Consider the following 23,254-nt stretch of genomic DNA (forward strand, 5'->3'; position numbering starts at 1 on the left):
TTTGCTGTGCAAGTGCGCTCACACTCTATATAAAATATTGTACACCGTATATCAAATAAAAATATATATTTTACACACATATAAAGGTAGTGAATGCCCGTTGTAATCAAATAACATGCAGCACCACAGAAACTGGCTGGGCTGTCTGAAGATGAACACTATGGCACTCCATGATAAGCAGACAGTAACATCAGCCGAGCACACTGACAGCTCACTGGACGCTGCCTCCTCCCCTCACATCCCTCTCCTGCCGCCGCCACTACTGATGGTTTGCCAATCCGGGAGCTGCCTCTGACGTTGCTCACTCCGCCCCTTCCCTCTGGTCTGCTGACATTTCGCACAGAGCCCCCGCTCGGCTGATAGATCTGGCCGGGTTGAGAGCGCACTGTATTCGGTGCCCGGTTACACCGGAGAGGTGGCCGGGGAGGACACGGTGAGTGATGGCTACCGGCCTATGCTACGCAGGCTTAGCTCTGCTTGCCTCATAGTAATGCTATTCAGTTAGCTCTCTGCCTGCCATATAGCCGCTACTGTTGTATGCGAGGCCTGCGTTGCCGCTCTCTCTCCCAGGCTGCACCGCGGCCTCCGTGTCACCTGGAGGGATCACAGTGCTGCTCCTCTGACGGGCATGCTGGGTAAGGGGGGGTGAGGTATCCAGGAGGCAGTTCCTGTGGTGTCACCCGGGTGTTTCCTAGCAGCAGCGCAAGCAGCCGCATTCCTCTCACCTCCAGAGGCAGCTTGGGAGTGATGCTTCTACTGGAGAGCCTGAAGCATAGGAGCGCTCTCCCATCTGCTGCTAATGTCAGTGCTGGAATGAAGCGCGCTTATGTGATGGTGTTTGTAGCTTTATCAAGAGTACATTGTCTGGTTCTGTATATTACAGAATGGCCATATGGAAACACCTGTAAACTTGTTTGCGTCAACATCATACAATAATTGACTGGCATAGATCCCTTGTGTTGACTGAATTCTACCAGCTGTCAACAAAGGATAATCTCTAGCTTGACATCATTGCTAAGTACACATAGCTAGTACTGAAACTTATTTTGATGTAGGCAGGTCCTCCTACATTTGCATCTCCCTAATGTGTCACTGGATATTTTGTCTTAATGCAGTGTTAAGCATTTAAAGGGAACCTAAAGTGACAGGGATATAGAGGCTGCCATATAAGTTTCCTTTTAATCAATGCATATTGCCTCGCTGTCCTGCTGAACTTCTGCCTTTAATACTTTTAGCCATAGACCCTGAACAGGCATGCAGATCAGGTGCTCTGACTGAAGTCTGACTGGATTAGCTGCAGGCTTGTTTCAGATGTCATTCAGACACTATTGCAGCCAAAGAGGTCAACAGCATAGCCAGGCAATTGGTATTGCTTAAAAAAAATCAATATGGAAGCCTCACTTTACGTTCCCTTTAACTACTTAAAGACCGCCTCACGCCAATGGGCATGAATGCGACTGTAGCCCCAGGACCGCCTATCGCCAATTGGCGTCAAGTCCTGGGGCTGCAGTTTCCCAAGGAACGGCTGCGCGCATGCACGATCGTTACCTGCCGAATAGCCTGCTAGCCGCCGATCGCGGCTAGCAGGCTGCTTGTAAACGTAAGGGGAAAGAAATCCCCTTTGTTTACAAGCGTACAGCGCTGCCGGGGGCTGCAGCGGGGAGCGCCGTCCTCTCATAGGCTGATGCCTATGAGAGGTGGAACAGGACGGATCACCGTTCTGTTCCAAATCTGTTGAGGGAGGGAGGGAGGGAGAGAGAGCCTCATAGAGGTGAAGAAAAAAAAAACAGTGCTGCAATGATCGGACCCCTCCGGCGGCATGTCACCTTAGGGACAAAAAAAGGAGGTGAGTCCGATTGCTGGGCTCCCAAGCTGGGCTGTGCAGGAGGCTGAAAAGCCTGCACAGCCCAGTACTTCACATAATGGCCTGGTTTTTTTGGGGGGGGGGGGGGGGGGGGGGGGGGGTTAGCACTGTGGGCGGCAAGTGATTAAAGGGAATCTGAGATGGCTATGGAAGCTGCCATATTTAGTTCATTTTAAACAATAACAGTTGCCTGGCAGCTCTGCTGATCTTTCTGGTCAGTAATGTCCGAATCACACCAGAAATTAGTATGCAGCTAATCTCAGATTTGACAGAAATGTTAGAAATAACAGATCTGCATGCTTGTTCAAGGTCTATGACTAAAAGTTTTAGAGGCAGATGATCAGCAGGATAACCAGTCAACTGGTATTGCTTAAAAGGAAATAAATATGGCAGCCTATATATACCTTTCGCTTCATTTTCCCTTTAATATGATCAAACCTTTTTTTTTTTTTTTTTTTTTAATTTTCTGGAACTGGAGTTAGCAGGGGTTGAGCTGGAACTGGCACTAGTATGGTTGAGGTCACCCGATGGGAAAACTCATAGGGAACATTTGAACATTTACAGTACTGTCTACGACTTCAAGCGTACTAATTGGTGTAGTTACAACCTGTTAAAAACAAAAAGTTGTTGAGGGTGCTGTCATTGAAGAAGATCTGTGGAAACAGCCACCAATCACTAACAGAATTTCCCTATGCAGTTACCTACCTAAAGCCATACTAACGCCCTGGAATTATGATCAGATTTGGAAGTCAGTCATGAATTGAAAGTATAATTAGCTTTCAATCACTATATTCCAAACCTGATTATTTTTCAGCAAAATACCAAATTGTTACTGTAGTTAGGCCTCCTTTTCCACAGACAGCTGAACTGCTGGTGGATTGTAGCAGCTGACAGGCGGGGAATTCACTGTCCTTTAGCTGCTTATCGAAAAGTGGCCTTAAGCAGTCCTGGTTCACATGAGCATCTCGGGGCAGCAGCGGCATCTAGCTGATGTCATTAGCTGATGTCAAATTTTTTTCTGCTACCGAGCAGAGAAGCGTTTGGAAATCTTTGGCCATAGTTCCTGGCACTTCGCTGTCACATTCTGAACCCTCTAGGGGGACACAGAACCACAGGCAGCGTCCAGAATGAGATTACAAGATCTACCGCGGCATTTATGCAAACATTAGGAAAGGTCAGTAAAGTCATTTAAACAACTTCTTTCATTAAAGGGAAGGTCCAGGCAAAAAAAAAAAAAAAAATTCGTTTTTACACTAACGCGTAAAAATGTATGTGTTAATGTTCCTCCACTGGCGGGAATGCGTAAAAATGTACGCAATGCAGCCCCCGACCTCCGAAGTCGGCAAAAACTAAACTAGCTGCCAGCAGGGGACTGGAGCAGCAGTGAGTGACTACGAGGGCACAGGATGGCTGCATGGGGCTGGTAGAAACCCCAGTTAAGTGAAATTATTATTTTTTTTTTGCCTGGACCTTCCCTTTAACATGAATAGAAGCAGTGGTTGGTCGCTCTTAAGTGTCGCTTTCGTCGACTGCAGGACAGGACACATTTACTGCCCCCAAGCGTCACCTGAACCAGCCCTTAAAGAGACACTGAAGCGAAAAAAAATAAATGATATTATGATGTGTATGTGTAGTACAGCTAAGAAATAAAACATTTAGGCTCCGTTCACATTACAAACACGGACGGGCACGCACGCGGAACGCAACGCGTACGAACGCACGCCATCCGCGTTTGTATGCGTTGCGTGGCTGATCCCATCACTGAAAAGTGAATGGGACAGCCATGCGTTTTGGCAAAAAATGCGTGCAGCATGCGTTCCCGGACCGCACAGGTGAACATCAGACATTGCACTCTATGCAATGTCTGGTGTCGTGCGTGTCGGCCACCTGCACGCGTTTCCAAAACGCGGCTGGAAACGCGTGCAGTGTGAACGGGGCCTAAGATCAGATACATCAGTCTAATTGTTTCCAGTACAGGAAGATTTAAGAAACTCCAGTTGTTATCTCTATACAAAAAAGCCATTAAGCTCTACGACTTTCAAAGTCGTGGAGAGGGCTGTTTTCTGACTTTTATTATCTGAACTGTTAGTTAATTTTTTACTTTTCCTCTGCCAGAGGAGAGGTCATTAGTTCAGACTGCTCTGAAAGAATCATTTTGAATGCTGAGTGTTGTGTAATCTGCACATATTAGTGAATGATGCAATGTTAGAAAAAACACTATATACCTGAAAATAAAAATATGAGATTATTTTCTTTGCTGCTAATCTTCTAGTAATTATTCATAGTACACAACCAATTCATTATATCATATATATTTTTTCGCTTCAGTGTCTCTTTAACATACTATCTATATTCAGGGGTCAGCTGCACTTTACCTGCTAAAACCTTAATAGACGTCAGAATTCTTGTATGTAAGGGCTCGTTCACATTAGAAATCGCAAAACGCTAGCGATTACCGCTCGCATTTTGCGGGCGTGATTTTTCAGCGACGAATGCGGAAAAATCACTGGACAAATAAGCATTTTGGTAGCGATTGCAATTAGCGTTTCTATACATGCTAATCGCGATCGCTCCAGAATCGCAGGCAAACCGTTGCAGGTAACGCGTTTGCGATTAGCGATCGTGGCAGTGAGAACACTGCCAGTGGCTAGAATAGGACTAGCGTTTTTAAAAAACACTCGCGGTTTGATGTTAGTGGGTTAGCTGTCATACTTTTCTGTTTACCACTTTTCCCACTGTACTTCTCTGATTAAAGCAATTAGTGTTGAGCAAGTTATATGAAGAATATGCAAATTGCGATATCATCGGGAATTTGGTGCTGATCCAGCTAAATCTACATGAGTCCTCGCAAATTCCAGTTCTGGTCATACTAGAATTAGTGTATTCTTCAAATGAGTTGCTCATCACTGAAGACTACACTCACGGTTTAGCAGGGCGTATGCAGTACTCAGTGGATGTGATCTTTGTCCTGTTTGTTTTTACAGTGGTGTGTAAAGCCAGTTGTGTACATAAGCAATGTAGTTCTGTAATATTTACAGTTTAAAAAGGCTAGATTTTTTTTTTGTCCTATATATAGTAAGGTTGATGGTTAAGGTGTAGCTACTTGTAAGGAAGTAGTCTAGTATGTAGCAAAATCACGGTGATAAGTCTTTGAGTTCTTGCCTTTTTTTAAAGGGAACTCCTAGATGGACCTCGGGGGGGGGGGGGGGGAGACATGTATTCCTGAAGTGGTCTTTTAGATGTGTGTCCTCCTCGCCACTGCTCACCAGGTCCCTCCAAAACAGGGCTATGCTCCTCTTCTGAGACGTGACTATACTTGTGTAGGCAAGGTGGGGGGGTTCTTATTGGGTAATTATGTCTTTTTTCACCTGAGATTCTCCTCAGATACACTGAGTGCAGGCAGACCCCTGCTTAGAAACTTGTACCATCTTGGGAGGTTGTAAGTGATGTATAATACATGATGGTACATGTGAATGGACATAAAGTATCAATGTTTTTTTAGTTGCTTTCAGTGTACTTTAAACAACTAATTGCAGTTTATGCAATACTGTAACATGTAATAGCTAAAACACTACAGTACATATTGTACATAAAGGGAAGGTGCGAGCCCCCAAAGCAAAGATCTACTTACCTGGGGATCTCTCCAGCCCCTGGCAGCCTATGTGTCCCTCGCCACAGCTTCTGTGTTCCTAGATTCCCTCCGTTGCAGATGCTGACATCGCCAAGTCACAGCGCAGCTGCGCGGTGACTCTGCTCGCAATCACGTTCACATGGCCTGGAGTGTTTTGCGCAGGCACAGGAGTACTGCGCTTGCACAGAATGCTAGTGTTCACAAGCGGCATGGCGTTGAGCAGACGCAGTAGATGCTGACTGTCGGCATCTGCAATTGAGGGGATTCCGGGACACTGAAGCTGTGGCGAGGGACAGATAGGCTGCCAGGGGATGAAGAAAGCCCCAGGTAAGATCTGTGTTTTTTTTTTTTTTTTTTTTTTTTTTCCTGGAGCTCGCACCTTCCCTTTAAGGACAACATTGTATGTAAGAGATGTTTGAAGTCCCAGTGTCTGGGTTCCAAACCTGTGTCATGGCAGCACCAGATACTTGTCCCCGCTCTGCCTGCCCCCTCCACTCTTCTGCAGTCCAATAGCAAATACTATAAGGCTACCAAAACTGGCCACCGGAGTACATGTCCACAGACCTTTTTATCAGTGTATACTCAGTATACAAATTGCATATAGAAAAATAAGATTGGTGGCACTCTAAACCAAGCTACACCTGACTTTTGCTGCAAAGTGCCTACTCAGCCTTTTTAAAGTGAACCTGAAGCGGGGTATGAAAAAAATAGATCCTTAATCAAAGGGAATATGGGTTCTGTATCGCATACAGCTCCTTTACTGTGTTCCACTGTTTGTTGTCTCTGTTGTAGGTATTTGACCTGCTGGTTGACTACAACTTCTGCAGTTCTTGTGCAGTCTTCAGAAGTTCCTGCTCCCCCCCCCCCCCTTCCTCAACTGTACTGCACACGCACAAGACTGGGCATGCGCTTGTGCAGTAGAGATGCATCCAGCTTGTACCTTTTATATACCTGTAATTGGCAATGGTAACATAATTCAGTGCTACAGTTGGTACATTTATAAACACATACAGTGCTACATTTATAAACACAGCTGGGACTGAAGTGGTCAAGCTTTTAGTTCCAAGTCATCATGTAAAGTCTGTCAGCTTCCTTCTTTATAGATTCATGTGGTAATTGTATACGAAATCCTGCCCTTGCTTATGTTTTTTGAAGTGAAGTCATTTGCACCAGTCATGACATATCTTCAGTAAGAGGTTGGAGTTTTGGTACTTCAATGAGGTGGGGTGACACTTAATTTATATTCCTCTTTGAAAACTCAAATGTTGGAGGGTAGAGTGATCCTTTGATGCACCCATGTGCCAAGTTTCTCAGCATATACCACAGAGCCGTCTGTTGTTGTGGCCAAAAACGTGTGCATCAAATTTTCATGTTTACTGCATTCCATAATATTACTGAGATTAGGAGCTGCTCATTCACTGTGTGGCTATAGGCAGGAGTCCCCCACTCAAGATTGCAAGATAATTTACTGTTGCTACATTGAAGGTCAACAGCACTAGGTGAATTTCACACAGACATGAAAATGCCATTTGAAATTTCACACTCAATAGGGAATATCATAATATCTGCATGTTTGCCACATGACTTATTGTTGAAGCTATAATATTTACACATAAGATATACCTTCTGGTAGGAATTCCGAAGTTTGGAAGGACAAATAAGAAGTATGCGTACATGCCAGCATAATGATCTCCTGACATTGACTGCGTCCTCTGTTTCGTCCTCCGTTTCAATATATACCTTCTGGTAAGAATTCTGAGGTGAGAAAGGGCAAATGAGAAGTGTACATGCATGCCAGCATAAGTATCTCCTGACACGGACTGCGTCCTCTGTGTACCGCCGCTAGTAGACCCTAACTTCCTTTGGGCTGGGGCCTTTCACCTGGAACAAGTATTCCTTGCGCATGCACAGTTTGTTCTTACTGACCCAAAGGGTTTGCATGCACTGCTTGTGAGCATGCTTGGAAGGCCGCAAGGAGCTCGCCCGCTGTGTCATAAAAGAACAAACTGTGCAGGCGCTTGGCGTATAGAGGTATGTGCAGAGAATACTTATTCCAGGTCAAAGGTACCCACACAAGGAGGCCTACTCCGGTACAGATTATAGCTGATCGCAGCCATGTGAGGGGAACTGAGTCTGCTTCAGATCGTTATGCTGGCATGTATGTACATATATTTGCTCTTTCTCACCTCAGAATTCCTTAAAGGGCAGTAAAATGCCTGCACCCCCTTTTTGTTGTAGAACAGTGGAGAATAAAATATCCAGCTAACCTGGAATAAATTTTTTTTTTAAATGTGTCTGTCATTGGGTGGCAAAAGTTTGAAAATTATTTTAGGGGTCATATCAGAATACAGTGAGCATTCCTGAGAAGTTAGCAAATTGCAGCTGAATTTACACCTGCAGCAAGAACTTAGCTTTAATTGGATGCAGGACAGCCAGGATTTATTAAATCATCATTTCATGCTAGTATTGCTTATTGTGGTATATAACATAATTGTTTTTAGTTGAGTTTACAAGGCTGACTTCCTGCGCTAATGTCAAATAATTACAAACAAATTAGAAAGTGCACTTAAAGTGAACCAGAGTTGAATAAGGAAAAAGATTTTATACATACCTGGGGCTTCCTCCAGCCCCATCCGCCTGGATCGCTCCTACGCCACCATCCACCGCTGCCCGCAGCTACGAGAACTGGGTCCCGTCACTGACGTCATCGGAGCCAGCCTACGCAGAAGTGCGCCCTCTACGTATCTCTCCAGCGGGTGCTGGAGAGATATGCAAACAGCGCATTTCTTTTAACCTCCCCAGCGTTCAATTTTCCCAGGATTTCTTTGCAAAAAGTGATAAAATGTATTTTTAAAACTTTTTTTTTCCCCTGTAACTTGCCAAAATGTGTCAAGCAAGGGTCTAGTATACGGTGCAGGAGAGTATTGATGTGTATGCACGTTTATACTGTTCATAACATGTTTTTATGGATGGACATTTCTGTCCATACCGCTGGGGAGGTTAAGGGGCCCATACACTCAGCCGATTTTCGATCGATCGCAAATCGATTGCGCGATTTGCAGCCGATTTCAATCGATCTGACATGATGGAAAATCTAGGTCGATCTGAAGAGATTGCTTATCAATTTGCATGGGACCTAATGGAAATCTGATGGCATAAAAATGCCATTAGATCAATTTTCAATAGATTTCATATTGAAATCTATTGGAAATCTGTTCCTAGTAAAAAATGTTCCTAAACACATCAGATAGATCAGAAAATCTATCTGATGATCTATCTGCTGCTAATCTAACAAGTGTATGGCCACCTTTACGCTAGACTGGGTCCGACTGATGTCAGTGATGGGACCCAGTTCTCATAGCTGCGGACGGCAGTGTGGGAGCGATCCAGGTGGATGGGGCTAGAAGAAGCCCCAGGTATGTATAAAATCTTTTTCCTTACTCATCTCTGGTTCACTTTAAAGTTCATGAGTCCAATATGTCAAACGGTGTTGGGAATAAGGTGTACAAATTCAGCAAAGACGAGGTACACAGCAAGGCTGATCCTCGCAACTTTCCTCTCTCACAAATGTGCACGTGGGCGCCCTATGAGTGGATGATTTCCCGGCCAGACATCATTACTGGGTTTAACACTTACTATACATGAATACAGTCAATTATTACATAAAAGCAACTAAAATGAATCAAAGAAAAGTAAGGCACTATCCCAGTTGTAAAGGGCTCACTGAGGCATTTACAGTATATACACGTGTATAAGCTGAGTTTTTGGGCCCAAAAACACGCACCAAAGGTGTGTCTCGGCTTATACACGACTACCAAAGTGGAACCTCCCTGAGTGCACCTGCACCTTCCATAGGCACAACAGAGTTGAGCGATGACTGCTGTGGTGAAAGTTGTGCATGTAGATGAGCAGGCTATGGGCCGCCATCCTGCTGCACGAGCGGAGCGGCATGTATCAATGACTTGTTATGCCGTAGTGATTGGCAGATAGAGGAGTGTAGTGAGGTGAGGCCTAGCCGCATTGCTCTCACCTGTTAGGACCTTCCCCTGTTTTTAGCTTCTCCCGTGGTGTCTCGCGCAGAGTCATGAGGTCCAGGCAGCTTACATAGTGGGGGAGAGTGGCGCAAGGGGGCAGAGGAGGAAGGCACACACCACGGAAGAAGCTAAATATATGCCGCTATATGCCACTCGGGGTGGTGTGCTCCGTCTCTATGGTTTTATACGTGAGTGAATCATTTATTTCCAGTTTAAAGTCACCCTGAGATGGTAGACTAGCGCTAATTTATACTTAACTGGAGCTTCCTCCTGCCCCATAAGTGCAGTGGCCTCCCTCGCCGTCGTCCTTGGCCTCTCCGTTAAGCTGCTATGACTCCTGGTAATTCGGGCAGTCGCGGCCTTCTGGCGTGCACGCACCCCTCGTCGGGCAGTTGTATCTCCCACCAGACCATTGGAGATGTTTACGTATATGTTCACTTATGCTTTATAAAGCCTTGGGTCTTATTACAGACATTGATCTGGTGTGCTATCTCAGTAAAGAGTAATAGTCACAACGTCTTCTTATTATTGCCCGCAATTGAATGTTTCACATGAAGTGAGGCTGTCCAGTTACATTTTCTATGCCCTCTCTTCCTTCTACTGATTTATCAAGTTCATTTTAGGCTCCAATCAATACGATTTCTATGCAGTTGAAATGCAAAACACCTGAAAAATAACGTTAGCAGTGTGATGTGACCATACAGGGAGGCAAACAGTAGAATGAAAAATAAGCCTCAATGCCACTGTAAATGTGCACATTGCCCTGTAAACACACTGCATGCAATGCTGGATGGAGAGGTGGCAATCACATGACCACCACTGCTCTGCATGAGAAAAATTCCAGGCCTTGCTGTGCAATAAACCTCTTTTCTGTGAGACAGGCTTCACACTTGACTATTTTGTTTATGCATTTTCCTGCGTGTGAATTAACATTAGATCATATTATGAATGCAGTTCAATGGACTTATTCACATTCAATGCATTGTTTTTTTTAGTGTGCAGAAAACAAACGTACAACCTGCAGCATAATTTTGCATACTGTGAAAGATTTTCATTAAAAATTACTTTGCTATTGTGGCAAAGCACGTAATACAGACTAATGTGCATATTTGATACTTCAGTGTGGTTTCCATGCCCACAAATGTGAACCCTCTGTTATTTGGAGTACGTGGAGAGGGTTGGCTGGGGTATAGTTTAGATGCAGCAGCTCTCCTGTCTCCTGTCTCAACATTCAGGAACTACGAGGAGGTGGCAGCTACTCTGAGCAGAATTTGAACTAAATTGATCTTTAAAGCCCATTTTAACAAGGATATTATATTTCTTATGCATTTTTCGGTATGTGAATTTTCACATTACTGTATACAGGTATACTTGACTATAAGTTGAAAAATTTAGGACTGACTCACAGTATAAAGGTTTGGGGGTCGCTTTATACTTGAGTAAGTTCGAAATTTCTTTGGGATTGGGGTAAGGGCGCCGGGCACAGTGTCCTATCACCTCTCGTTTTCACACTGGTCTGCCTTCATTAGCTTAGTTCTGACTCCCTTAGGCCCAGTGCACACCAAAAACCTCTAGCAGATCTACAAAACGCTATAGGTTTTTGAAGCAGATTTCAGAGCGATTCTAGGTATGTTTAGAGGCGTTTTCTAAACATGCCTAGTGTTTTTGTGTAGCAGATTACAAATATTGTTACAGTAAAGCTGTTACTGAACAGCTTCTGTAACAAAAACACCTGGAAAACCGCTCTGATCTAGCGTTTTTCAGAGCTGTTTTCCACTTTCCTATACTTTTACATTGAGGCAGAAACGACCTCAAAAATCTAAAAAATGCTGCAGCCCCTGAGTTTGTGTTTGTGGAAAAACGACCCGCTCTGGTGTACACCATCCCATTCACTTTCATTAGCCAAGCGGTTTTCCCCCTGCAAGCATTTTAAAAACGCTCCAGATCCGCTCTGGTGTGCACCAGCCCTAAGTCACGTACACTAACCAAGGCACACTGGCTGCTGCAGCTCGCGTGGGGATGATGTATTACTTGAAAGGACTGGCCACCTGGGGGAGGGGGGTTGTATTTCTTGAAAGCACTGGCCACAATGGAGGGGGGGGGGGTTAATAAGAAGCACTGGCCAGGGGAATGTTTTACTACACAACACTGGCCACAGTGGAGAGGGAGGAGGGGGATCAGCCACACTGAAAGGGGGAAACAGATACTGGGCACACTGAAAGGGGGAACAAGGTATGGCCACAACCAAAAGGGGAGCAGGGGGATGCAGGCACTGACAATAATGATGGGAGGCATGGGGACAGTTTAGAGCATTGATAGCTGCATGTGAGGGGCCTGGAGGAATTTATGGCTGCACTTGGGGGGCCAGGAGGGGTTGAGGGCTACAATACTTTATGCAGTGTAGCTATTAGCCCCTCCTGGTCCCCAAGTGCAGCCGTAAACTTTGCTGGATACACTTATACTTGAGTCATTTAAAAAAATCCAGCTTGAGAGGGTCAAATATTGGGGTCGACTTATACACAAAGTTGACGTATATTTGAGTATATACAGTATTTTATGGGAATTTTCTCATGCGTCTAGCATAATTGTCAATTATTACAAGTAAAGCAAGCTGTCTGTTTTTTTTTGTTTTTTTTTTCAGAATGGAATACAGAAAATGCATTCAATGGAAACTATTCCATTAAAATTGCATTGCTCTCAGTACTAATGCGAATTTTGTGCAATGTACAGTGGCTTGCAAAAGTATTCGGCCCCCTTGAAGTTTTCCACATTTTGTCATATTACTGCCACAAACATGAATCAATTTTATTGGAATTCCATGTGAAAGACCAATACAAAGTGGTGTACACGTGAGAAGTGGAACAAAAATCATACATGATTCCAAACATTTAGAAACAAAACAAAAAAAAACCCCTGCAGAGTGGGGTGTGCGTAATTATTCAGCCCCCTGATCCGGCACTAAGGTGGCGCTGGAGTAAGCAGCCGTGGCACACAGGGCTCCGGCCCTTTCTCTTACTTTCTACCTAATTTGGCATCTGTTTTCACCTGGGTCCCCCCTCAATTGCAGACCTCGTGTTCCAGTCTGCACGAGTCCGGTTCATTGGTCCCTACGCCGTTCCTGCTACCAGAACCAGCAGACAAGACCATGCGGGCACCACCATCTCACGGCCTGGACAAAGACGCCGCTTCGCTCTCAGCTGATCCAGCCGACGTGATCAGCTGACCTAAGACGCTCCGTGTTAATGGAAGCTGCAGCAGTAGAAACCAGGACGTCGCACGGAGGAAACCACAGCTGTTTCCCTGCCGCCGCCATGGAGACCCGGACGTCGCAAGGAGGGAACTCACAGCTGTTCCCCCACCGCTCAAAGCCAACAGGCGCTGCCAGTGGAACCAGGTCGCCGCACAGAGGGAAGCCACAGCTGGTCCCCCGCTGCTGCTCCCAGCCTCTCACTGCACATGGGACAGCCATGGCAGGGGAGGATGCGGGACACCACACTGCTCACCACACCACCCGGTTCAGATATTGGGCTGCGGGCTGCCAGCTGATCGAGCGGTCAGCTGTTCAAGCCCTCATGCTCTCACATCATCACCGCCGGACTGTTCCTGCGAGCATCAGCCACTCTAACCACCGAACAGACGAGGCCTCTTCCATCGCCGCCTGCCTGCTAGATCGCGTGATCGGGAGGATGGAGACCTGCAGGATCCCACGTGGGGCAGCTACAACTTGGGGGCAACCACACGCTGCCTAAAGACATGCGGCTGATCCACTGTCGTGATCCGAGGACCCAGAGGCTGTTGGATCTACACCACTCTTCCGGCTCCTCACCACGGGAACAAGCGGGCCGCTCCACCGCTGTGGCCTGAAGGGGTATGTGTGCCACCGCTCACCCATGCTCCCTCTCCTGCTCCATCCCAGCCACTGGAAAAAAGCCTCATTTCTCCTCTGCCGCGCCTTTGCATTGATCATGGCTCCATCTGCTGCTGCTGCCCCCAATCTCCTGCCCGCTAGCTGAGCCAGCCACTGGCCCAGGGCCTGCCGCTGGCACAGGCATCGGCAGCACAGTGCAGCCACGGGGTCCACTCTGAGGGCCGGTGCTCTTCCACCAGTCCACTCAGTTCTTTGACTCTGGAAGGCCCTAGTTCACCTCCAACAGAGCTAGGGTTTATCCAACAGACCACAGTATTTTGGCTCCCAGGAGCACCAAGGCCCCCTCTGCCTGCAACCACCATCAAACGAATTTGGAGCCTCCTGACCAATCTTGGTCTGGGCAGCAAGTCGGGGCTATAGCCCCCCCCTCAGAAAGCCACACACGGGGAATGGCCATTGCAGAAAACGGACTAACAAACTGTAATTTGCAGGGGTGCTTCGACCTGTAACCCCAGGGGGAACTCTTTCTTTTTTTTGTTTTCTCTCTCTGTCTATCCTCTCTCTATCCATTCTCTTCCGGGACAACTGCGGGCATCTGGAAATGGCTGCAGAGCTGTTGAGCGCCGCTGGTAGATGTGGTCGCTCCACCCACATAGCACTCCAGACTTCCCCATGAGTCCTCCACTATAGTTTTTGTCCTGTGTATGTATGTATGTATGTATGTATGTATGTATCTATCTCCGTTGTACCTGGCGAAATAAATGATTCTGATTCAATACTTTGTAGAACCACCTTTTGCTGCAATTACAGCAGCCAGTCTCATCTAGAGACTGAAATCCTTGGCCATTTTTATTTAAGTATTTATATAGCGCTGACATATTACGCAGCGCTGTACAGAGTATATTGTGTTGTCACTAACTGGCCCTCAGAGGGGCTCACAATCTAGTCCCTACCATAGTCATATGTATGTATCGTGTAGTGCATGTATGGTCTAGGGCCATTTTTTTTTTTGGGGGGGGGGGGGGGCGATTAACTTATCTGTATGTTGTTGGGATGTGGGAGGAAACCAGAGTGCCTGGAGGAAACCCACACAGACACGGGGAGAACATGCAAACTCCTTGCACATGTTGACCTGGCTGGGATTCGAACCGGGGACCCAGCACGAGAGCACTAACCACTATGCCACTGTGCTGCTTCTTTGCAAAACAGCTCCAGCTCAGTCAGATTAGATGGGCAGCGTTTGTGAACAGCAGTTTTCAGATCTTGCCCCTGATTCTCGATTGGTTTTAGATCTGGACTTTGACTAGGACATTCTAACACATGAATATGTTTTGTTTTAAACCATTCCATTGTTGCCCTGGCTTTATGTTTAGGGTCGTTGTCCTGCTGGAAGGTGAACCTCCGCCCCAGTCTCAAGTCTTTTGCAGACTCCAAGAGGTTTTCTTCCAAGATTGCCCTGTATTTGGCTCCATCCATCTTCCCATCAACTCTGACCAGCTTCCCTGTCCCTGCTGAAGAGAAGCACCCCCACAGCATAATGCTGCCACCACCATATTTGATAGTGGGGATGGTGTGTTCAGAGTGATGTGCAGTGTTAGTTTTCCGCCACACATAGCTTTTTTCATTTTGGCAAAAAAGTTCCATTTTGATCTCATCTGACCAGAGCACCTTCTTCCACGTTTGCTGTGTCCCCCACATGGCTTGTGGCAAACTGCAAACGGGACTTCTTATGCTTTTCTGTTAACAATGGCTTTCTTCTTGACACTCTTCCATAAAGGCCAACTTTGTGCAGTGCACGACTAATAGTTGTCCTATGGACAGATTCCCCCACCTGAGCTGTAGATCTCTTGACTACATTTCTGATTAGCGCTCTTCTTGTTTGTCCTGTGAGTTTAGGTGGATGGCCTTGTCTTGGTAGGTTTACAATTGTGCCATATTCCTTTCATTTCTGAATGATCGCTTGAACAGTGCTCCGTGGGATATTGAAGGCTTTGGAAATCTTTTTGTAGCCTAAGCCTGCTTTAAATTTCTCAATAACTTTTTCCCTGACCTGTCTGGTGTGTTCTTTGGACTTCATGGTGTTGTTGCTCCCAATATTCTCTTAGACAACCTCTGAGGCCGCCACAGAGCAGCTGTATTTGTACTGACATTATATTACACACAGGTGCACTCTATTTAGTCATTAGCACTCATCAGGCAATGTCTATGGGCAACTGACTGCACTCAGACCAAAGGGGGCTGAATAATTACGCACACCCCACTTTGCAGTTATTTATTTGTAAAAAATGTTTGGAATCATGTATGATTTTCGTTCCACTTAAGTGTACACCACTTTGTATTGGTCCTTCATGTGGAATTCCAATAAAATTGATTGTTTGTGGCAGTGATATGACAAAATGGGGAAAACTTCAAAGGGGCCGAATACTTTTGCAAACCGCTGTAGCTTCACACTCAGGGGAAAATGGGCCCATAGGCTAGTTTCACACTGGAGGGTTGCATTACGTTATGTTATAACATGCATGTGATGCAATGGAAAGCATTTGCAGTGCATGCTGTGATGTAACACAGTCAAAGAAGTAACTAACCAATCAGCACATTGATTGACAAAAATTGTGCATATCAACGCTAGCGATTCTAGCAGCGCTCTGCATGTTTTGCGTTGTAGCAGCGGAATCAGTTGTATTATATCGCAACTGACAAGGTGTGAACTGTTTATAGACAGCAGCACTTTACAGTGTTAGGGTGGCCACTCACCATACAATTTCAATTCAATTTTTCAACAATTCGATAATTAAAAGATTGTCCCAAAAAATCGAGAGCTTTTCTTTGTTTTTGATAAATCCCCCTCCTTTCCCCCCCCCCCCCCCCTTCGATTTTAGGAGATTGGACATGTTGGAAACTTCAGACCAACTTTATCAAGAATTGTATGGTGTGTGTCAATTACTTGATGTACAGTTCCAATCACTTTTTTTCTGAGCTTTCAATTATTTTATTCATGATTGGGGAAAAATTTAACGTGTGTGTGGTACATTGGTCAGATTTTTGAATTGTTACAATCAGTCAGAAAAATTGATTGCTATTCTTGAATTGAACAAATATTTAAAAAATTGTATTGTGTGTGTGGTCACCTTAAAGAGGAACTTTGACCAAGAATTGAACTTCATCCCAATCAGTAGCTGATACCCCCTTTTCCATGAGAAATCTATTCCTTTTCACAAATGGATCATCAGGGGGCTCTGTATGGCTGAGATTGTGGTGAAACCCCTTCCACAGGAAACTGTGAGGACCATGGTCCTGGCAGTTTCCTGTCAGTGAACCTTGCTGCATTGTGGGAAATAGCTGTTTACAGCTGTTTCCAACTGCCAAAAAAGCAAGCAGCAGCTACATCACCTGGCAGCAGTAAAAATGTCACCATGTGATAAATGTCAGAATGTAAATCGGGGAGAAGAAAGATTTTACAATAGGCAATCATTGACTAAATCATTTATACATAATTATGGTAAAAATGAAGCACTTTTTTTTTTTTTTTTTTAATTACATTATTTTCACTGGAGTTCCTCTTTAAGTGTGAAAGTACCCTTACAGTTTATTGAGTGTTGGAGCCGATATATGGTAATTGCGCAAAAAAAAAAAAAAAAAAAAGAGCAAGAGGCTTTAAAAGTAATTCTCACTGTAAATGCTTGGATTGCTAATGTAATATTTAACAGCTCCAAACTTTTACCATTTACAAATTATTTTTTTTATAATTATTATTTTTTTATAAAATAGTTTGTTGGTTTATTTTCTTCAGGCCATTGAGACAGTATATTAAAGTATTTATTTTATACACACAGCAGTTCTATTAAAGCCTTGCCATGGGATGCAGGAAGAAAAAGGAATTTCCTATCTGACTTGCATATGGGATATTCTCTTTCCTGTTTTGACAGTTTTAACACCAAAGTCTTTCCTTGATTCAACTTGATTCATTCCCTAACCACCGCCCATTGTTATGTTGTTACACTTGTGGAGAGGGCATTGGTAGCCTAACAGGCAGAGGCAGCTGTTTGTACAGCCTTTATCTTGGTGTTTTGTATTACAGTGCATAGGTAAAGAACAATGTAATTTGGCAGGCTAAATGGTGTACTAAAGAAGCCTGTTTGTACACAGACTGCCCCTTGGTGGAGACTGCAGCATTGGGAGACAATCTGAAATAATGGGAGTCACTGAAAGTAAACTCTAGCCTTTCTCTATTCCTGGATTTCTGACATAATAACCTTCCAAGTGGTTATCAGAACGTGCTGTGTAGCAAAACAATGCTTTGGCTTATTTACCATATTTCCACAAGCTTATATCACATATAATTTTGATATCCAAATCAAATGTAATTAATTGTTTTCATTAAAGCGGTATTAAAATCAAATTTCAACAGCAACTGGTCTGAGTGTATTAAGTGATAACGATGCTAATCCTGCATTCAAAACTTTTTTTTTTCTGCTGTTATGGTTTGGAGTTATCACATACTTTAGGAGCACTGGACCTAGTGCCAAACAGTGCCAAAAAGTTGAATGCTGGGAGTTCTTTTGACTGCTGGGAGTTTTTTATCTATAATATATTCCTCCTCTTCCATTTATTTCCCTGCCTAGCTGATCACTTGTGTTTACAAGCAAGGCTGAGGTGACTCAGTGATTGGATGTGTAAATTAAATAAAAAAGACTCTGGTAGGAGGGCAGCTAATTCATACACAATGAGCAAGAGAAAGGAGGGGGGAAACAAGAGTCAGGGAGGATATGATGTCAGCATTAGCTTGGCAAGATGGCCACTGCCTAGAATAGGATTTTCTGCTTTTCCTTTTGTAAAACTCACAGGAATCATTACGTGGATAGCACAATACATCTGTTATGTAGGTAGAGTTAGTATTTATCTACTTATATATGTGTTTTTTATTTCTAGGTTAGCATGGGTGTCGCTTGTTCTTTAAGGACCAGGCTCCTTTTCCCTGATCTGTGCTGTGTGGGCTCTCCAGCCCCCCTCCGCAGCGATCTCTGCCCTTCTCTCCCTCTCGCTATGGGCGGTGCAGGACGGAGATCAGATGCCGGTGATCCCCGGCCAATCAGAGGCCGGGGATCGCCGATCTGCTTTACGGCGCTGCTGCAGCGCCGTACGATGTAAACAGCGGGGATTTCTTCCCAGCGTGTTTACATTTCGCCTGCGAGCCGCGATCGGAGGCTCGCAGGCAGTTCACGGAGACACCCTCCATGAACTGACATGGAAAGTCTACTCGAACGAGTGGCCGTTTCCATGGAAACCCACTTAACACCTAGGTCCGCCGATCGGCTGACCGTGGTTGGAGAACACATTAGCAGTGAAATATAGTGCAGTATAAATGCATTACTGATCCTTCCATCTTAAGAGGTTGGAGTACTCCTATCCCAAGTACAAGCTTCTTATTACTGGGCATACACCAGTACGGTCAGCATATGCCCAGTAGAATGAAGCCGATGGCTTCGTTCTACTGACCATATAGAGACTTCCCACTACTTGGACAGTGCTGTGTCATATGTTGGCGCTATATAAATCCAATAAAAATTTCAAGTATCTATTTTTTTTTTTCTTTGTGACTTTAAAACGAGAGAAAGTCAGATACTAACCATGATATAGGGAATCCCCTGAATTCTCCAGATTCTTCCCACATCGTCCTTGAGAAAAGCAATCCAGCTCTGGGACCCTGTGGAAGTTTGCGGCCATGTTCCTGTTGGTGACCAAGTGCGGCTGCACTTTGCAGGACCACTCACGCAAGTGCAGTGGCACAGAGCCATTTGGCCTCGGGGAAAAACGATTCCCGAGTGTTTCCGTGTTAAGGCTGGTGCATACCTGAGCGGTTCTAGAGCGTTTTGCTGTTTGAAAACTGCTTGGCTAATGTATTTCAATGGGCTGGTGCACACTAGAGTGGTTCGTTTTTTCCAGAAACGCAAACTTGTGGCAGCAGCATTTTTTAGATTTCTGAGGCGTTTCTGACTCAATGCTTAAAGGAGAACTGTAGTGAGAGGTATATGGAGGCTGCCATATTTATTTCCATTTAAAGAGACTCTGAAGCGAGAATAAATCTCGCTTCAGAGCTCATAGTTAGCAGGGGCATGTGTGCCCCTGCTAAAACGCAGCTATCCCGCGGCTAAACGGGGGTCCCTTAACCCCCAAACCCACCCCCGCAAAACTTGGTTGTAAACTTGGTCGTGAAATTTTCTCTTCCTGGAGGCAGGGCTAACGGCTGCAGCCCTGCCTCACAGTGACGCAGAGGGGAGGGGGAAAAGGCGGCGATGCGCGTCTGATAGACGCTATCAGACGCGCATCGCCGCCTTTTCCCCCTCCCCTCTCAGTGAAGGAAGACTGAGAGGGGCGGGGGAGAGGCGGAGGTACGCGTCTGATAGACGCGCATGAGGCAGGGCTGCGGCGGTTAGCCCTGCCCCAATGCGGAAGCGCTCCCCGGCTGCACGGAGGGGATTTGGGGGTGAAGGAACCCCCATTAAGTCGCGGGATAGCGGAGTTTTAGCAGGGGCACACATGCCCCTGCTATCTATGAGGTCTGAAGCGAGATTTATTCTCGCTTCAGACTCTCTTTAAGCAATACCAGTTGCCTGGTAGCCCTGCTGATCTATTTGGCTAAAGAAGTGTTTGAATCACACCAGAAACAAGCATGCAGCTAATCTTGTCATATCTGTCAAAATTGTCAGAAAAACCTGATCTGCTGTATGCTTGTTCAGGGTCTATGGCTGAAAGTATTAGAGGCAGAGGATCAGCAGGATAGCCAGGTAACTGGTATTGCTTAAAGAGACACTGAAGCGAAAAAAAAAATATTATGATTTGTATGTGTAGTACAGCTAAGAAAAAAAACATTAAGATCAGATACATCAGTCTAATTGTTTCCAGTACAGGAAGAGTTGAGAAACTCCAGTTGTTATCTCTATGCAAAAAAAGCTATTAAGCTCTCCGACTAAAGGTGCCCATACACTCGTCAGATTGGCAGCAGATAGATAAGAAATGCATCTGATGATCTATCTGATGCGTTTTTAGAACATTTTTTACCAGGATAGAATTCCAATAGATTTCAGTTTGAAATCTTCGAAGGCATTTTTTTGCCATCAGATTTCCATTAAGGCCAATGCAAACTGATAAGCAATCTCATCAGATCGACCTAAATTTTCCACCCTGCAAGTTCGATGGAAATCCATCGAAATCGGCCGTCGATCGGTCGATTGGCCAACCGATTTGCAATCGATCGATCGGTCGGCCAGAAAATCGGCTAAGTGTATGGGCTGCTTAACTTAGTCGTGGAGAGGGCTGTTATCTGACTTTTATTATCTCAACTGTAATTGAACTGTTTACTTTTCCTCTGCTAGAGGAGAATTCATTACTTCAGACTGCTCTGAAAGACTCATTTTGAATGCTGAGTGTTGTGTAATCTGCACATATTATAGGATGATGCAATGTTAGAAAAAACACTATATACCTGAAAATAAAAATGAGAATATTTTCTTTGCTGCTAATCTTCTAGTAATTATTCATAGTACACAACCAATTCATTATATCATATATTTTTTTTCGCTTCAGTGTCTCTTTAAATGGAAATAAATATGGCAGCCTCCATACACCTCTCTCTACAGTTCTCCTTTAAGTGTAGGAAAGTGGAAAACCGTTTGAAAAACGCTAGATCAGAGCGTTTTTTGTTACAGAAGCTGTTTAGTAACAGCTTTACTGTAACAATATATGAAATCTGTTACACAAAAATGCTCCCAAAAACTGTGGAGGCCTAAGGTATTCTGTGAAGTACGGCTACTATCGGTACCAGATGGGAGAGCGGCTGCGTGCACTCTTCAGCAAGCTCTTGTCAATTAGGATTGGTGGAGGCGAGGTGGGCAGGCAAAGCCTCTGGGTTATCCAGAAACTTCCCTCTACTGAGGTAGGTTTCTAAATTGGGCACTTTTTTCCATACAGGTACACTTTTTTTTTTTTTATTAGAGATACCCCACTTTCCCTCCAGTTTCCATTCTTTGCCACTGATCCAGAAGTCATGTATGGGGTTGTGGAAGGGTAGCCGCTGAGTTTAATCAAATGGGGAGGGGTTAGCACCAAATTTGAATTCTCCATCATGGCTCTAGCACTTGTGATGTAGGTGGAGGAGCAACAGAAGTGAAATCGTTCACTTCACCATTAATGAACCAATCCTTGCTTCCTAGAAACAAGAAAATCCAAATTTTGGTGAGGCAAAAATTAAATCAGGCGATTGTTTTTACAATCGTTTGTAATCGATTGTGCCCATCAACAGATTATTTACAACCAATCCGATCAGAATTTCTGATCGCTCTAACGTTTTTTCGTTAGAAATTGGACCGTTAGTGGCCACCTTTACATTTATTACATCATTTTTTTTTCCCATACACTTTTAGATTTCAGCAGGGCCAAGGACCTCACCAGAACAGCAAGTGAAATAAGGATGCAGCCCTTCCATACTTAATTTGACTCTTAACTTGTATAAAATATAAGAGTACTAGAGTTCTATTTAATCTCACTTTCTGAGTACAACCTTCTTATTAAATGGTTTTAATGCTCGTTGTGACTTTTTATGTACATTTAGTATGGGCAGACGGATATAATTACCTTTTAGCAGAAATGAAATGGTTAGAAGTAGTGTCAGGTTTGTAGTGTGTATTCACGATTCCTGAACATAGCGCCAACATGTTACGCAGCGCTGTACAGAGTAAATATTGTCTTGTCACTAACTGTCCCTCAGAGGGGCTCACATTCTAATCCCTATCATAGTGAATGTCAGATATTGAGACTTGTACTCACTGTATATTATGCAGAGTTTTACAGTGCTGCAGCCCACAAGACAATCATAAAGTCCATAGACTTTAATGAACAGTAGCTTGCTCTTTTGTGCATAGCACTGCCCCATTCCATGTCATTGAGTGGAGTGAGGGTTCGGCACAGCTACCGCAATCCCCTAGTGTAATCCACCCCCTCCATTGTTAGGGCTCAAACCCATTAGCAGCTGTTTCTAAGCGCTAGTGATTTAAAGAGACACTGAAGTGTGTAAAAAAAAAAAATCTTTTTATTTAATAAATGTGTTTAACCTAATAGCCCTAACTAAACCGCCGCATCCCCACGGCTGTAAGATATCTAAATCCCCCCCCCCCCTAACGCCCCCCTCCCTCTCCCCTGCAAAATCCACGACTTTCTTTTGCTGCCCTCTAGTCTTCCGTGTGAGGCAAGGCTATGAGCTGCAGCCCTGCCTCACACACATCTGTCAGCGGCGGATCTCCGCCTCTCCCCCGCCCCTCTCAGCGAAGGAAGACTAAGAGGGGCGGGGGAGAGGCGGTGATCTGCCGCTGACAGATGTGTGTGAGGCAGGGCTGCAGCTCATAGCCCTGCCTCACACTGAAGCGCTGCCCGGATTGCCCCCCGGGGAGTTTGGGGGGATTTAGTTAGCTTAGAGCGGTGTGAATGCGGTGGTTTAGTTAGGGCTATTAGGTTAAACACTTTTTTATTAAATAAAAAGAAGCTTTTTTTTTGAGACTTCAGAGTCTCTTTATAAAAGCTCTTGCTAATGGGAGATTTATAAAATCACATTGCTCAAGTGGGATGACACCCATTGCATTACATTAGCAAGTGCTTTTCAAATCACAAATCGCTCAGAAAAGCGCTCCCAGTGGGTTCCAGGCCTTCTGCTGATACCGTGTGCTGTTCTGTTTACAGCAAAGATAACACTTCTGAATGATCATCATTAAAACAGTTTTTTTATTTTTATTTTATTTTTTTATTTAAGCTTTAACATCATGCTATTTGGATGGGTGTAAGTCCTCCTGTCATTGCGGTTTTCTTGT

At 44.7% G+C, this 23,254-nt stretch overlaps 1 protein-coding gene across 6 annotated transcripts in view; it reads left to right on the forward strand.

Annotated features, from left to right (window-relative positions):
• Positions 1 to 296: 296 nt before the first annotated feature.
• CLIP1 (CAP-Gly domain containing linker protein 1) overlaps positions 297 to 23,254 on the forward strand; it is a 156,249-nt gene continuing 133,291 nt past the window's right edge. For all 6 annotated transcript variants that reach the window (XM_068244706.1, XM_068244714.1, XM_068244742.1 and 3 more), the window contains exon 1: positions 297 to 433. The gene's annotated coding sequence lies outside the window, so the exon portion shown is untranslated. The remainder of the gene's footprint in view (positions 434 to 23,254) is intronic.

Source organism: Hyperolius riggenbachi, chromosome 1 (genome assembly GCF_040937935.1).
Source record: "Hyperolius riggenbachi isolate aHypRig1 chromosome 1, aHypRig1.pri, whole genome shotgun sequence".
NCBI classification, from domain to species: domain Eukaryota; kingdom Metazoa; phylum Chordata; class Amphibia; order Anura; family Hyperoliidae; genus Hyperolius; species Hyperolius riggenbachi.